This window comes from Canis lupus, chromosome 16 (assembly GCF_003254725.2).
Source record: "Canis lupus dingo isolate Sandy chromosome 16, ASM325472v2, whole genome shotgun sequence".
NCBI lineage: Eukaryota > Metazoa > Chordata > Mammalia > Carnivora > Canidae > Canis > Canis lupus.
Window position 1 is genome coordinate 32,633,963 of NC_064258.1, and position 15,459 is coordinate 32,649,421.

At 39.5% G+C, this 15,459-nt stretch overlaps 1 long non-coding RNA gene across 9 annotated transcripts in view; it reads left to right on the forward strand.

Annotated features, from left to right (window-relative positions):
• The window catches only part of LOC112645154 (uncharacterized), a 33,954-nt gene that overhangs the window by 3,774 nt on the left and 14,721 nt on the right, over nt 1-15,459 (forward strand). For 4 of the 9 annotated variants that reach the window (XR_003126999.3, XR_003127019.3, XR_007402723.1 and 1 more), the window contains exons 3-4: nt 158-1,520; nt 3,968-4,126. This is a non-coding gene — a long non-coding RNA (uncharacterized LOC112645154). Of the gene's footprint in view, nt 1-157; nt 1,521-3,967; nt 4,127-5,549; nt 5,688-9,987; nt 10,264-15,459 lie in introns of those variants that run through there. The other 5 variants (XR_007402725.1, XR_003127028.3, XR_003127004.3 and 2 more) reach the window with 5 other exon arrangements.

Consider the following 15,459-nt stretch of genomic DNA (forward strand, 5'->3'; position numbering starts at 1 on the left):
ATGGGAGCTGAGAGCTTTGGCACTTAATTTTGATTTTTTATAGCTAACTATGTAGCATTGGCCAAGTTCTGCATGTTTAATCCTTTTAATCATTCAACATAAATCATGCTCTCAGCCCCTTAATCATTCTTGCTATTCTTCTTTGAACCTGCTCCAGTTTCCTTACATCCTTCATTGCATAAAGAGGAGTTCTTGAACAGGCCTGTTTCACTTCCAAGAATCCATTCTGTGATGGAAACAGTGGGGGTTAGAAGATCCAGTGCCAGGAGAGAGACTCCAAGGGAGATGCAAGGCGTGGTTCTCGAAAAGTTGCAGACATTCACAAGAACTAAAAGGACATCTGACCCACTCGTCTGCCACATCTGACCCAGAAAGATGAGTTTATATCCTTTTTCTCTCAAGTAATACAGAGAAGGATTTATATGAGATCCCTTGGTAACGTCTTCTACATTATTTCCTTGTGTATTTATTTATTAAGCATTTACTAGGTCCATGAGAGAGGTCTTGCCCTTCCCAGGTTGAGTCAAGAGAAATTAATAGCTGGTAGGATCACATCTCTTAGGATCTGAGATTTATCTATCATCCATCAACTCTTTCCCCTTTAATCTGGTTAGAGGGGTCCTAGAGAATAGCGTCTCAAGGAAACTCCAAGGACAGACAGACCCTAGAGGAAGTGGGAAAAAGTGAAGTTGGCAAAGTGTCTTAACATATAGCCGCCTTCTCTTGTATGTACTCCACCCCTCCCCCCATAGGTCCTCCCTGCCTCCAACTAGAGTATGAACTCAAAAGAAACTTTGTTTTGCTCATCAGTCTACCCCCAAAACAAGAAAGGAGCTTGCCACATGGTAGATGTTCAACACATGCTTCAGGAATGAACAATCACCTTCAGCCTATCACTTCATGCTCTCATAAGGATAATTGAAATTTATTAATTGTATGTAAAGTTTTACACAAAATATAGCTTCAAGACAATCACTGAATCCTTCCTCACTTTCTAATATACCTTTCAAATTGTCTTTGTGCTAAATATCCTCTTACAGAGAAATTTAGAGCCACCATTGTTCAGGATCATTTAATCCCACTGATGCACGAATCTCCCTTACAGGCCATCCTGCCAGTAATCATTCGGCCCTTGCTTGAATACCTCTAGAAACAGAGAGCTCATTTTCTCCTAGAGCAGCCATCCTGTACAGCTGTGGCTATTAGAATACTCATGCTTAAATTTAGCTAATATCTTTTTTTCTACAGCCTTTACCCGTCTTAGTTGTCAGAAGCATATTAATCTTTCCTTCCACTGGGCAACCCTTCAGGTATTTTGAGACATTAACATGTCCCTCCTAAACTTTCTCTTCTGTTTATGAAATATCCCTTGTTCCTTTCTGTACCTAGAAACGTATGACACAAAATCCAGCTTGGGAGTCTTGGATATATTCACCTCGAGGAGTCAAACACGAACAACAGGAATGGACCAGCAGGGTGTCTATTTAGGGGGAAGATGAAAGAGCTTCATAGGGAAATAAGTAAGTAAGTGGTTAACCAACTACCAGTCATCTTTCAAGAGCCAGAAATCAACAGGAGAATGGAGGAATGTTCAGGGACATGGGTTCAGCTTGTTCTGTGGATCCAGTTTTCTTCCCCGGGGAGCTTGTGACAAACTTCAGGAGAAGGGACAAACTGCCAAGATCACAGAAATCTCTAGGCAACACTGTTTTGGAACCTGAGTGATGTTGGATGACACCACATAGGCTGGAGAAGTGGGGGAGATATCGGATCATTGGAGAAAGCAGTACCAGGGTGGCGGGTTCATTTCCAGAGCAGCTAGAGTGGAGAGGGAGAAACAGTGCCCCAGAAGGAGAGAGAGGGTCTGCTTCGGGAAGGGAGATACCCCTGGGTAGCATCTGAAGAGGCCTGTAGTTCTTATAAATCTGCTAAGAGAATTGCTATTTCGTTACTGTTATTCTCCAGCCTCAGGAAACAGGGTTATAAGTCATAATGCTAACCCTAGCTTCTCTCTACTCAGTCTGCCTATGGCCCCGGCACTGCACTGACACCCAGGCAACCCATTCAATCCCTGTAATAATCCTCTGAGGCAGGTACAGTTCTTGTTCTCATTTTACAGATGAGAAAAGTAAAATATAGTGGCTCCGTCATATCCAAAATTATAGTGCTAGTAAATGGCAGAGCTGTGAAGCAAAGCTACTTCTAACTTCAAGCCTGATTTCTCAAATGATATAGAATTATGTATTGTAGTAAAATTTCCTTGTATCACAGCCCAAAGTTCAATAGGAAAGCGTTTACATTTGAGTCAAATGTGTTTGGTGCTTTAACTAAAGCTTTTTTAAAAAAAAAAATTGCTGAACCTAATACGTACATATAGCACATCATATAAAACAAAAACAAAAAACAAAAAAGTAAACACACGCACACACACACACACACACACACAAAAACCAAACCAAACCAAACCAAAACCTTATGCAGAGAAGACAAGCTAGTTGATTTCTGCAGAAACTGTCCTTATCAACAGTGACTACGGGATCCTCCATTGCCTGTCACAGAGCTGGGGGTAAGTGACCATTGGTCTTCAGGTCCGTGCAGCCCCCCATTTCAGGCGCAGGACTAGCACTTCACCAGGGGCTGTTTATCTGAAGCAGCCTCCTCCATTAAGCATCAAGTCAAGAGTGATGAAGGAGATGAGACCCATCACTATCTTCTTGTGTCCCTGCGTGTTCCCCTCACCAGAGAACTTTTCTTTCTGGTCCAGTGAAAACTGAATCTGCCCACAAGGAATTTTGGGGTGTCCTGCTTTTAAGAAACCTTTTATGGAACCATAAAATACCTCACCTCCTCACTTTTAAGAAATTGGCTTCAGAAACTGTAGAGCAAACCAGCACAGCACTGAGCTGAAAATAAGCAAATTGTTATTTCTCCTGGATAAAGCACCTCTGACTTCCTATTGTTTCCTTACTAAAGCATTTAAGCAAAAGGAAACAGTATTTTATTTTATCTTATTTTTTTTTTGGAAACAGTATTTTAATTGCAAGTTCCATGTTACAGCCCACAGACTCAGGACCTAAGCCAGGGGCAGACTTCAGTATACAGAGGAAAGTGTTCCAGACAAACTAATACTTTATGTGCCTAAAAACATGGCCATTTACAACCGAGATCTACTTTATTGCTAATGATCTTGGAAGTTAACAAGGTTTGCAGAATCTTCTCGGCATTATTATTACTATTTATATTAATAGCATTAGTGATCTCCTTTATTCTTCCAAGATTTAACACTACTAATTGGCATCAGTATAAACAGAGGTATAAATGCTATCGTGCAATGCAAGCAGAGCCAAATCTGGCAGCTTTGTGGGTTTAATATGGAAATGTTTGCTATCTAATGAGGACACAAAATGTTAATCTGCAGAACAAATTGTATTTATAGAGAAACTAATTATCATATGCAAATGTGACACACATCACTTGCAAAATTCCTGTTGCCTCTGGGGCGGCCCTCTGTGACCTTTATGAAATGCAGCACTTTGAAAAACTAGCTAATGGTTTCATGCACTAAGGCAGATTACTTTCATTTTCATACAGAAATGAGCTAAATGGGAAGGACTCTGGCTCCGAATAAACACAACAGAGGCATCAGCTTCATGATTTCTTATCCTTCCTTTTAAAACCCAGAGTTCTTCCACTGCTTTCGTTGTATCTGAAAAGCCAGATTACAGATGACCAGAGTAACGAATGTCTTAACCCATTTAATAAAAGACTTGAGATGCTCTTATCCTGCATGTAGTCTTATTGAGTGAAGGTTATTTTGATGTTTTCATAATTATTTTTGGTTTTTGCTGTTTCTCTTCCTCCTTGAGTAAGAAGCCCCCAGGTATAGATTAAGTCTAATGGAGTATGGTGTTTAACTCTTTTTCTTAGTGCTTTTTCTTCTTCTCTTTCAAATATATGTATTCTGCAGTTTGAAGCCTCACAGGAGTATAAAGTGCTGGAAATTAAATGGTCGTAGAGATCATCCAGTGAGTCCAAATATTTCATTTACAGATGAGGAAAGTATGGCTCAGAGAGGTCAGATGGCATACCCAAGATCACATGGTGAATTGGTGCAAGACACTGGAAGGTAGGTGCCCTTTCTCTATGCTTAAACAATAAAGAAACAACAGCCACAGTAGCAAGAGCAACAATGACAAAACACACCTCTACTGTAGCACTGCTAAGTTTAGAGCTATGTGAATGCTCAAAAGTGTTCTTAACTCTGTATGAAAGATGCTGCTGGCCAGAGATCCTTGGTCAGCCATGGATATGTAGTTCTGCTAATTCTCATCCTGAGCATGGGGATCTGGCTCAGCATTCTCCAAATGCCTTTTGGACTCCAAGGACAGGAAGGTGAGGGAAATGTGGCTTCTTAACTCTCATAGAACCCACAATTTGCTGAGGGAGAACAACATGCAGTGAGACAATTTCAATGAAACAGGGTCAGTGCATTATCACAGTATACAACTTCGATGGAAGCATAGAGAAGAAACAAGCACTCTATGAAAAGAAGTCTGCAGGGTGGGGTCGTATGAATTCTATCTCTATGTAACAAATTATCTCAAATTTAGTGGCTTAAAAATGTACATTTATTATTTCCATGGGTCAGGAATTCCTGTGTGTTTCACACAGTTCTTCAGCTCCAGGCCTCACAAAGATGCCGTCAAGGTGTTGGTCAAGCTGCAGTTTTTTCTGAAGCTTAGTGGTCTCTTGCAAGCTCATGCGGTTGCTGGCAGAATCCAGCTCCTTGTCATTGTAGGACTGAAGTACTGCTTTCTTGCTGGCTGTCAGTGAGGGCTGGTCTCAGCTCCTGGAGGTCCTCCAGTTCCCTGCCATGTGCCCACCCCCCCGCCACAAGTATGGCAGCTTACTGCTTCAAAGTCAGCAGGAGAATCACTTTCTTCAAGAAGGCCCAGTCCCTTTTTTTAAAAAGAGCTTTCACTGATTAACTCAGGCCCACCTAGGATAATCTCCCTTTCAATAAATCCCAAATCAGATATCTGACTTGAGATCTTAATTACATCTACAAAATCCCTTCACATTTGGGATATATATAATATGACTTGATCATAGGAACGAAGTCCCTTCATACATAGAAGCCCCATCCACACTCAAGCAGAAGGTGTTATACAGGGTGTGAAGGTTGTATCAGAGGGGTGAAGATCCTGGGACACATGCTCGCCTCCCTCAAGTGGAAACCAGAGGGGTAGAGTTAGAACAGGTTTTAGAAAGCATGAACTGAATCATAAAAGACAAATAGAGGTAAACACCTGAAATGATCAGTTATTTTTGTGATTTTCTTTTTTTAAGGTTTTATTTATTTATTAGAGAAAGAGAGAGAAAGCAGGAACAGAGGGATAGGGACAAGCAGACAGTGCTGAGCACAGAACCTGTTGCAGGGCTCCATCCCACGACTCTGAGATCATGACCAAAGATAAAATCAAGACCTGGATGCTTAACCAATGAGCCACCCAGGTGCCCCTATAATTTTCTTGAAATTATTTTTTCAGCAGAAGGCCGTGTTCACCAGCTATGATTTTATGTATCTAAGTCAGATATGGACTGAGAATGAAGGAAAAAGAGGAAATCACCAAGAGGAAAAGAAGAGAGAAAGAAAAGAAAGAAAGAAAAAAGAAAGAAAGAAAGAAAGAAAGAAAGAAAGAAAGAAAGAAAGAAAGAAAGAAGAAAGAAAGAGAGAAAGAAAGAGAAAAACTGTTAGGATGAAGGAATGAAAACATGAGACCTAGGTGTGAGCTTAGAAGAGAAAGCACTTTTGGAGGCCTCCATGTTCTCAATTGAAAATACAGTGATTATTTGCAATATATGAGAAGCAAAGAACATTTAAAATATTCTCATTAAGTAAGAACATATAAAATATTCTCATTAAGTAAGAAAAGAAAAAGAAGAATATTTAATTATAAAAATGGGCTGGCAAGGCCTGGATGGCACAGTGGTTGAGCGTCTGCCTTTGGCTCAGGGTGTGATCCCGGGGTCCCGGGATTGAGTCCCACATCTGGGTCCCCACAGGGAGCCTGCTTCTCCCTCTGCTTATGTCTCTGCCTCTCTCTCCGTGTCTCTCATGAATAAATAAAATCTTAAAAAAATAAAAATGGGCTAAGATTGGAATTGTAGGGTCAGGTTCCTATTATGGGCTCCATCTTATAGACACAGAGAAGTTAAGTTAGTTGCCAATGGTCACCTTGGCAAAAAGCAAGGGGCAAAACCCCAGTTCCTCCCAGGTAGTCTGGCTGTGCTCTAGCAGCACGAGTTCCTGCCTGGAACATGCACCGAGAAGTCAATGGTGGTTCGTTGGTACTTGTTCAAGGAATGCCTAGCTTTGATGAGGATTTGGGAAAACAGGCACTCCCAGATGCCATTGCTGAAAATGAAAACAAATTAATCATTCTGAGAGGTCTTAACAGTTTGTATCTAAAGTCTTCTTTAATGTAGCATTTCTTTCATGTTCTTTTATCCCAATGAAAACAGTACCTGTATAAATATTTAGCTCTAAGAATATCTGTCAAGTTATTCCTAATTAAAAAGAATTTCTTCAATGGGAGCAAAGGAGAGGTTACATCAATTACTTGCCATTCATGCCATGGAATACTATACAGCTATTGTGGCTGTGTTGTACATTTTAGAGTATGAACAAGAAAAACTGTACTGCATATGAGGAATTGAAGGCAGGTTACATAATACCCCATATTTGTTTTTTTAAAAAATCCTGCATATAGGAATATTGAAACAGGGGAGGAGGGGAGCCTGGAAATATATTTACCCAACTATTATATGTGATTGAAATGTGGTAGAGTTATATTATAATTATATGTTTTTAAATTTTTTTTGAGTATCTCTTTATTCAGTAAGTATCATACAACAAGAAAAAGTAATATGAGATTTAATTACATGATCTATAAATGCATTTTCTTCACAATTCAGTCTCACACCTATGTTTTGTCAGTTGTTTCATATAAGCAAGCAGTTGATCTCATTTTGTGGCATCAACACTGAGCTCAGAGTCTGGTGATCTGCCTTTTGCCCTGACCTCAGTTACAGATTAACTCCAGCAAGTTAGAACTCCAGAAAGTTGGTCATTAGAAATCAAATGATTGAACATCTCAGTTTTATAGATGAGAAGCAAAGGCTACAGGGCACAGATGATGTGCCCCAACTGATACCTGGGCGGGAGGGGGGGCAACATATCCACCCTACCTACAGCATGGGACCAGTTTTTTTTACTGTGCTGTCTTTCTGGGTTTGCATGCCCTTAGTTGTGAGATCAGAACCCTAGAGCAACAATTTCTCAAGGCAGAGTGTGGTGGTCCCAAACGTTGGATTTGAGGTCAAGCAGCCCATGTTCAATGCCAGCTCTGTTGCTGAGAGACCTTCAGCAAAAGAATCAACTATTGTGAGCCTTACTTTCTCAACTGCGAAATGGTAAAGACTTAGGCTATGATGAAGATTTTTATTTTATTCTACTTTTTTATGATTTTATTTATTTATTCATGAGAGACAGAGAGAGAGAGGCAGAGACATAGGCAGAGGGAGAAGCAGGCTCCCTATGGGGAACCCTATGTGGGATTAGATTCCATGACTTGAGCTGAAGGCAGATACTCAACCACTGAGCCACCCAGGCACCCACCCTCTCCACTTTTTTTTTTTTTTAAGATTTTATGGTCAAGATTTTTAAATACGATAATATATTTAAAATGTTTAGCGCAATACTTGGCTTCTTGAGGCCTCAACAAACATAAGTTTGTTATCATTCTATTATGTATCTTTGGGTATTAGAGCCTGATTCTGACTACAGTGTGGTCCTGTCCTCTGGCAGGAGAGAAATTGAAATGGTGATTGGCTGCCATGGCCATGGTACCATTTTCCCATCTTTGGAGACAGAGAAGAGCCTCATAGGGGTGCCTGGTTGGCTTGGTCAGTAGAGTACACAACTTTTGATTTTAGGTTTGTGGGTTCAAGCCCCATGTTAGGTGTAAAGTAATCTCTATTACTTTAAAAAATAAAATCTTAAAATTAAAAAAAAATAGACTCATTTATCTTTCCTGATGAAGGAGGAGTTACTATTGTCTACTGCCTACCCTCTGGGGAAATCAGTTTTGTGCCACCGACATGTCAGTAAATCACTGAGATTTATAAGGAACATAATTTACGACCTGAGGAACGTCAGCTCCTCACATGACCAAGTAGTAAGGTTGGGTAGTAAAATAATTGCTGAGGTTGGCTCACTCTGGAGAATGCTGTTGATGTTGGGATCACTACTCACAGGAACCTGGACAAGATGCATAGATGAGGACACAAGCACACACAGACCTATACCCACAAGTCCTTCCTAGCTTGTGCAAAATCACAGAAGTAACCGGGAGTTCAGCTGCCATTACAGTGGGGATAGGACATGACAAAACAAAACAAAAACAACCTGATACTTAGGCAGTGGGTGAAAACCCTGTAGCCCAGTTCCATTAACTAGCTCTGTTGCATGCACTTGGGCAAATCTTGTCAATTCTCCAAGGTGCAGGAATTGGGCCACATGGTGGGAAAGGTACCTTCTGAATCTGACACCTTATGAAAATAAGATTCACAATCTAAGGCCTCATCTTTGTGTATTCAGGGTGCATATACTCAAGTTAGAAGGTAAAACTTCTGTTTCTATGGAAACAGTGGGGAAAGCTTATTGAGAAAGCCCTCCTTGAGCAACCCTCCAGCCTCTCCTGGCCTGTAATTCAAATCTGTGTTCCCACCACAGAGAAGCCAGTAGAATTTATGAGGGATCTTGAATTCCCTAATCCCATTAGCAACCTGCCTGAGGATTTGGCCTCATTCACCCGTTGCTCCCTTTCCAATATTCAAACACATTTAGGTTACATTTGGTTGAATATCGAGGAGCTATTTTAAAATGGTGATAAAAAGAACTCATCACATTTGGCCAAGCCAAGTTGCAAGTCTTCCAACTGTTCATTTGCGCCTCTTATTGGAGCTCAGAGAAGGCATAGGCTCACATCAGCCCTGTAAAGTCATCTCCGACATGAGGGGAAGGCAAACACTGCTGTTCCTGAGTAGTAGGGCAGTTATTACCCAATGACTTCCAGAGGATCCAGTCTATCAAAGCAACTCCAGATGTAATTTTAAAAATCCTATTTTCCATTATCATTGCAAGTTTATGATCATTTGACAGTTGAAGACTCTCTTGTCTATCAGGTGGCAGAGAGGAGGATCCATCAATAATACCCATTCCCTTTGCCCTCAAAATATCTATAAATGCACCACCACTGAAAGGCGACAAGCTTTTTATGGATTCATGGTGACTATCAACCTTCTGCTTGACAGCAGAATGGAAAAGATCAGTTCTTACACATCATGGGCAGAACAAAAGGGAAAATGAAGAACTACCTAAGAAATGCTCTTGAAAATTCCTGAAATCAAAGTCAAATAGTGTGAAGGCCTGAGTTTATCTTCATTTCAATTCCATGGTCCAAAATCCCAGAGGTTCTGGAGAAATGGACTCCAACATAAGCCATCCTATCCAGGTGAGGAGGAGCAGAGAAACAGGGTCTCCAGGCTGGCTTAGTCATCTAAATGGTCTAATTAAACAAAACAATTAGAGGTTGGCTTCTGTCCTGCACATTATTCTCTGACTGATGAAATCCCAAGGAATGGCAAGGAGCCAAAATTTCTCAAGTGACTTCTTGTTTAACTCAGCCATTTAAGTGCTCATCAAGTGTTAAATTTAAATGTGTGCAAAGATTATTGCAAAACACACACACGCACACACACATCAGGGGAAAACTGTGAATATGCATATAGAGGGCCACACGTATAGGTCAAGAGGGAAATAGCTTCGGGGATATTTAGAGATTTAGCTTTTAGCAAAAGTCATTTTTCTCCCTCCAGTAAGCCTGTGAGCTTTTAATAGCCACTTTACTTGATTGCTTCTAGATCATCGTCTGCTGCCAAGTGCCCCAATATGAATACATAGACACTAGGTCTTGAGGGGGAAGAGGGATTTGAGAGGATCTTCATACCAGAATTCTGAAAGCTTTCCCAGACTGAGTCAACCATGTCATTCTCCTAAATTATGCAATAAAATAAAGTCTCAAGCTCAGATTTCAGGAATCATTCCTTTTAGTTCTTAATATTTTTATATTTTGAGTAGCAAGAAGTTCAGGAAAATGGCCTCCTCCCTCAGACTGCCTTACATGTTTCTGAAAATATTATGATGGCCTTGCAATTAAGATATTTTAGAAAGATGTGACTGTTCACTAAGTGAATTATTAAAATAATTTATTATCTTGAGAGTAATGATACTAACTTGTTCTTTATTTCTTTATTAGTATTCTTTTGGTAGAAATTATTGACATTTTAGTAGGTTTTTTTCCTCACAAGTAAGTATGTTTGTTGAACTAGACCTCATAGTTTTTGGTCCAGATTCTAAGAGTAGAGAAACTCTAGCATAGTCTTTGTTCTAATACAAAAAACAAAAATAAAACACCCAAAAAAGACAAAAAGTAAGCAAACAAAAAACAATAAAGAGGCAAAGGATATACCCAAGATCAAAGACACAGGTGAGGGAACATAGGTGCCCAATACTCCTCCCTTAGACCTCCCCAAGCCCATGACTCACCTCATTATCTACCAGGTGAGAAATCTAAATCTATGGATTTACTGGCATTTATACCATTTAGCCTGCCTGTGAGCTTCCCAAGAGCTCCAAACAGGACTCAGAGGTCCATTCTATATCAAATAAAGGCTTTTTGGATGGACCACTACTGCATACTTACTCTGTTTTATTTTTTACCAAAACATTGGGTCTAAAGGAGATTTTTGCCCAGCGGGTTGGGTCACATCAACTACTGTGGTGATCTTCAAAGAGGGCAATATTCTTCCTTTTGAAAAACCTGCTCTTATTTATTTTCCATAACCACTTGCATAATATAAATAGTTCTGAAAAAGAATTCAATATTGTCTACATCTGAAACACCACATTTACTGAATACCCAGCACTTGAATAGGTGTTGAGTTTGCTTCTAAAGTATGTTGAAGGTACAGACCTTGCCTTGAGTGAAATTTGGAAGAGAATTACCAAAACCTAAACAAGAATTCAACATTGCAAACAAAGGGCCACACTTTTGTTAAGTGTGGAGTATTTGCCAGGCACTGAGCTAGGCAGTTTACGTATATGAATTTTAGTTTCTTAGTATCTATTCACAGTAAGCTACAGGAGACATTTTATAGATGAAATAAATTATGTCCTAAGAGATTGACAACTCTTAAATATCACACAGAAAATATCAAAAGATTGCAAGTGGGATAAGAATAGGAATATTTCGCCTAAAGCTGATATATTTCTTCCATTATACCACATTGCCTCCTAGCAACTAGGAGTTCACAACACTCTCTCCTACCCGTCTTTTCAAAAAGAGGCAGATAATAAAAGAAACGTATGTTTAAATTTTTATTAAAATGTTAATGCTTGGTTATATCTACATCAAATCAACATGTTGTATAATTTGAATATATTATAGTTTTGTCAACTGTACTTCAATAAAATTGGAAAATTAAGTTGAAAATAAAGCCTTATGAAAGTCAGCCAAATCTATGGTATATTAATAAATCTCCAATGTCAGTTTCAGGTGGTGATCCTCAAGCACTGAAGACTCTAGTTCTATGCAATCTTAAATTTTGCCCATCAAAGGCCAAGGGTCTTTTGTTCCCTTTTTACTGTCCATGGAAGGGAGAGAGGAATTCATTCTGAACTTTTTGAGAAGGTGTTGATGGGAATGTGTTGTCAATATTCTAGATTCCAAGCTTGAAACATAGACCATGAAATTACCTTTACTAGGTTGCTGAATGGATATTCAAATATAGGCAGAAAGCAATGTAACAAACCATCCTGGGCTGCCTGGTTCTGTAGGGGTTCATGTTGTGAGAACCAGTGAAGTCCCAGGCAAACCAGGACAAGTTGATCACTCTCTCTGAGTGTGCTTCTCATAGAATTTTGTACCTGGACAGCTAAATTTTGAGTTTAGATATTCCAGTAAACACACTGTTTTCATGCTGGTCTATAAAGAGATTAACTCCCCATGCAATTTAAACAGGAGCAGAAGTAACAGTATCCCCACATTAAAGTATAATGGGTATTATTATATTTATGAAATGTTGGGCAATTTATATTCTCTTTTTCAATTTTTTTATTTTTTTGCATATTCCTTTATTGGAGTTCGATTTGCCAGCTTATAGTATAACACCCAGTGCTCATCCCGTCAAGTGCCCCCCTCAGTGCCCAGTCACCCAGTACCCCATCCCCCTGCCCACCTCCCCTTCCACTACCCCTTGTTCGTTTCCCAGAGTTAGGAGTCTCTCACGTTTTGTCACTCTCTCTGATTTTTCCCACTCATTTTCTCTCCTTTCCCCTATGATCTGTTTCACTATTTTGTATAGTCCCCGTATGAGTGAAACCATATGATTGTCCTTCTCTGATTGACTTAACTTCACTCAGCATAATACCCTCCAGTTCCATCCATGTCAAAGAAAATTGTGGGATCCGTCCTTTCTGATAGCTGAGTAATATTCCATTGTATACATAGACCACAGCTTCTTTATCCATTCATCTATCAATGGACACTGAGGCTCCTTCCAGTTTGGCTATTGTGGACATTGCTGCTATAAAAACATCGGGGTGCAGGTGTCCTGCCATTTCACTGCATCTGTATCTTTGGGGTAAATCCCCAGCAGCGCAATTGCTGGGTCGTAGGGCAGGTCTATTTTTAACTGTTTGAGGAACCTCCACTACAGTTTTCCAGAGTGGCTGCACCAGTTCACATTCTCACCAACAGTGCAAGAGGGTTCCCCTTTCTCCACATCCTCTCCAACATTTGTTATTTCCTGGCTTGTTAATTTTCACCATTCTCATTGATATGAGGTGAATTTATATTCTCTTAAAGTGTTCTCTATTTTTTCTGAATTCCATCTGCCCATTTGGGATTTGAGGATTAGACCTTTTCTCCACATGGATCCTACACTCACCTAACAAATAGTAAAATAAACTCTATGACAAATTTCAGCAAAAAGGGCCGGAATAGATCTGTTCAGAGACTTGCTGGGCTCCTGCATAGTCTGGAAACCATCTGGAAAGTTCTGTTTTGCTTTGTGAAGGGATGTGAAAAGTGGCTGATGATACCGGTTATCTTAGAAGAGGGGTGTGCATCTCTGTTGTAAGGACAAAGGAGAGATGCTGCAGCTAAGGAAATGGTGCCATATGGCAAATCTGAGCTGATTTTCAGGTTATATATAACTAAAGCAGTGCTCCAACCAATGAGGAGAGAGCAGCCCATGTGTTTACCAGCAGCAGGCCATATTAGCAGAAGTCAGCAGGAAGAGCTGAGATCTTAGATGAGCCATCATCTTCCAGAAACTGGCTGTTATTGACAGAGACTCACCTCATCATCACTTCCGAGATAATAAGTCTAGACTTGACTGAAGGTACAAGGGCCCTTCTCCATCCTCCTGAGGGCACAAGATCCTTCCCGGTACACCAAGACTCATCTTGGGAAGGAGAAAGACGTAGGTTCAGCTCTGAATACTTGAACGTTAACCTAACAGCAACCACTATGAACTGAAAGGAAATGATTTTTTAAAAAAGAAGACACTAAAGGGCACCTGGGTGGTGCAGTCAATTGAGCCTCTGACTCTTGGTTTTGGCTCAGGTCATGATCTCAACGAGATTGAGATTGAGATTCTCTCTCCCTCGCCCTGTCCCTCCTGCTTGTGCGCGCTCTCTCTCCCTCTCTCTCAAATAAATCAATAAATCTCTAAAAGAAATGAAAGAAAACACTGAGATAGCGTTTATTGACAAAGTTAAGTTCCTCAATGATCCAGTAGAAAAGGGAGCTTGTAAGGAAGAAGATGTGGTAATAAAGAAATATTAGAAGTGAGCGAGTGACTGAAAGACAATAAAATTTATTCTGTTTGATTTTCACACTTCTAAGTAGTCCTGAGAAACTCTGCCCACCCACTACAAAGTACTTTATTGGAGGGCTTGGAAATCAAGATAAGTAAATAAAAGTACAATAATTCTACCTCCCAGTAATAAACATTATCAATATTTTGTTTTCAGGATAAATAGTGTGATGATAAATAGGGATTGTATATATGTCATTAAGCTCTTTATACAGTTTTGTATCTTGCACATGTTATGACTGCAGAACTAGGTCAAATCTTTAAAATAATTGTCAATAGTTTTATGATAGCCAATAGTCTGGAGAGACCTTGACTGATTTGACCATTCTAATATGCGCCCACTAATTTATTTACTCCTACCATTATAAACAATGCTGCAATGACTTGATGCATAGATCATTTCCACATATTTGACTGTATTTCGCTTTAATTATTCAAGCTGAAACCATTGAATGAAAGGATGTGATTTTGTTTTCATCTTTTGTTAGGTTTAGCAATGTATTTCCTGGAAGTCTATGTGGATTTTTCCTGTTGGCAGCAGCCCCCTGAGCAAGCGCCTTTTCCAAGGCACCCTTGTAGTAGGTGGCATTTTCAAATCCAAAAAACCTTGATAAAAGAAAGATAGGATCTAATTTTTGTTTTAGTTTGTATTTTTGGTTTGATATTGAAGTTGAGTATTTTTTTAAGATTTCATTTATTTATTTGAGAGAGAAAGCATGAGCAGAGGGAAGGGGTAAAGAGAGAGAGGGAGAACCAGGCTCCCCACTGAGCAGGGAGCCCAAGGGGGACTCGGTCTCAGGACCTCGGGATCATGACTTGAGTGGGATGTGGATACTTAACTGACTGAGCCACCCAGGTACCCCTGAAGTTGAGTATTTTTATTATGTTTATTAGCAACTTGAGATACGTGAAAACTTCTTTCTACATTTTTGGGGTATTTCCTTTTTTATTTGAACAACTTCATTGTAAAAGCATATTAAATGCCATACTTGTTGCCTATATTTTTTACCTTTTCTTTTTCAGTTTTTGAGACTCCCATTTTTGTCTTCATGTGGTCAAATTTTATCCATTGCCTTATGCTCAGAAAATCCTTGTTCTAAAATAACATACACAAATGGTTTTTGCTTTTTTTTGATTCTACGTTTTCTTTTTCACATATATGTGAAACATACAACATTTCAAAGATAGCATTTTAATCTACCTACTAATTTTTCTTGACATACTGGGATTTTTACTTTCTTCTATATGGTTAATTATTTGTCCTAGCAGCATCTATTTCCTTAAAATCTAGTAATCTGAAATTATTTCTTTATCAGACAGTGATCTTATGAGCGGTTCCCATGCCTTTTATTCTACTCTAATGATCCATCTGATGATTTTTGTTCTAGAAAGGGATCATTTCAATAATTATAGTTTTCTAAAGTATATCCATATCTTATGGATATACTTTAT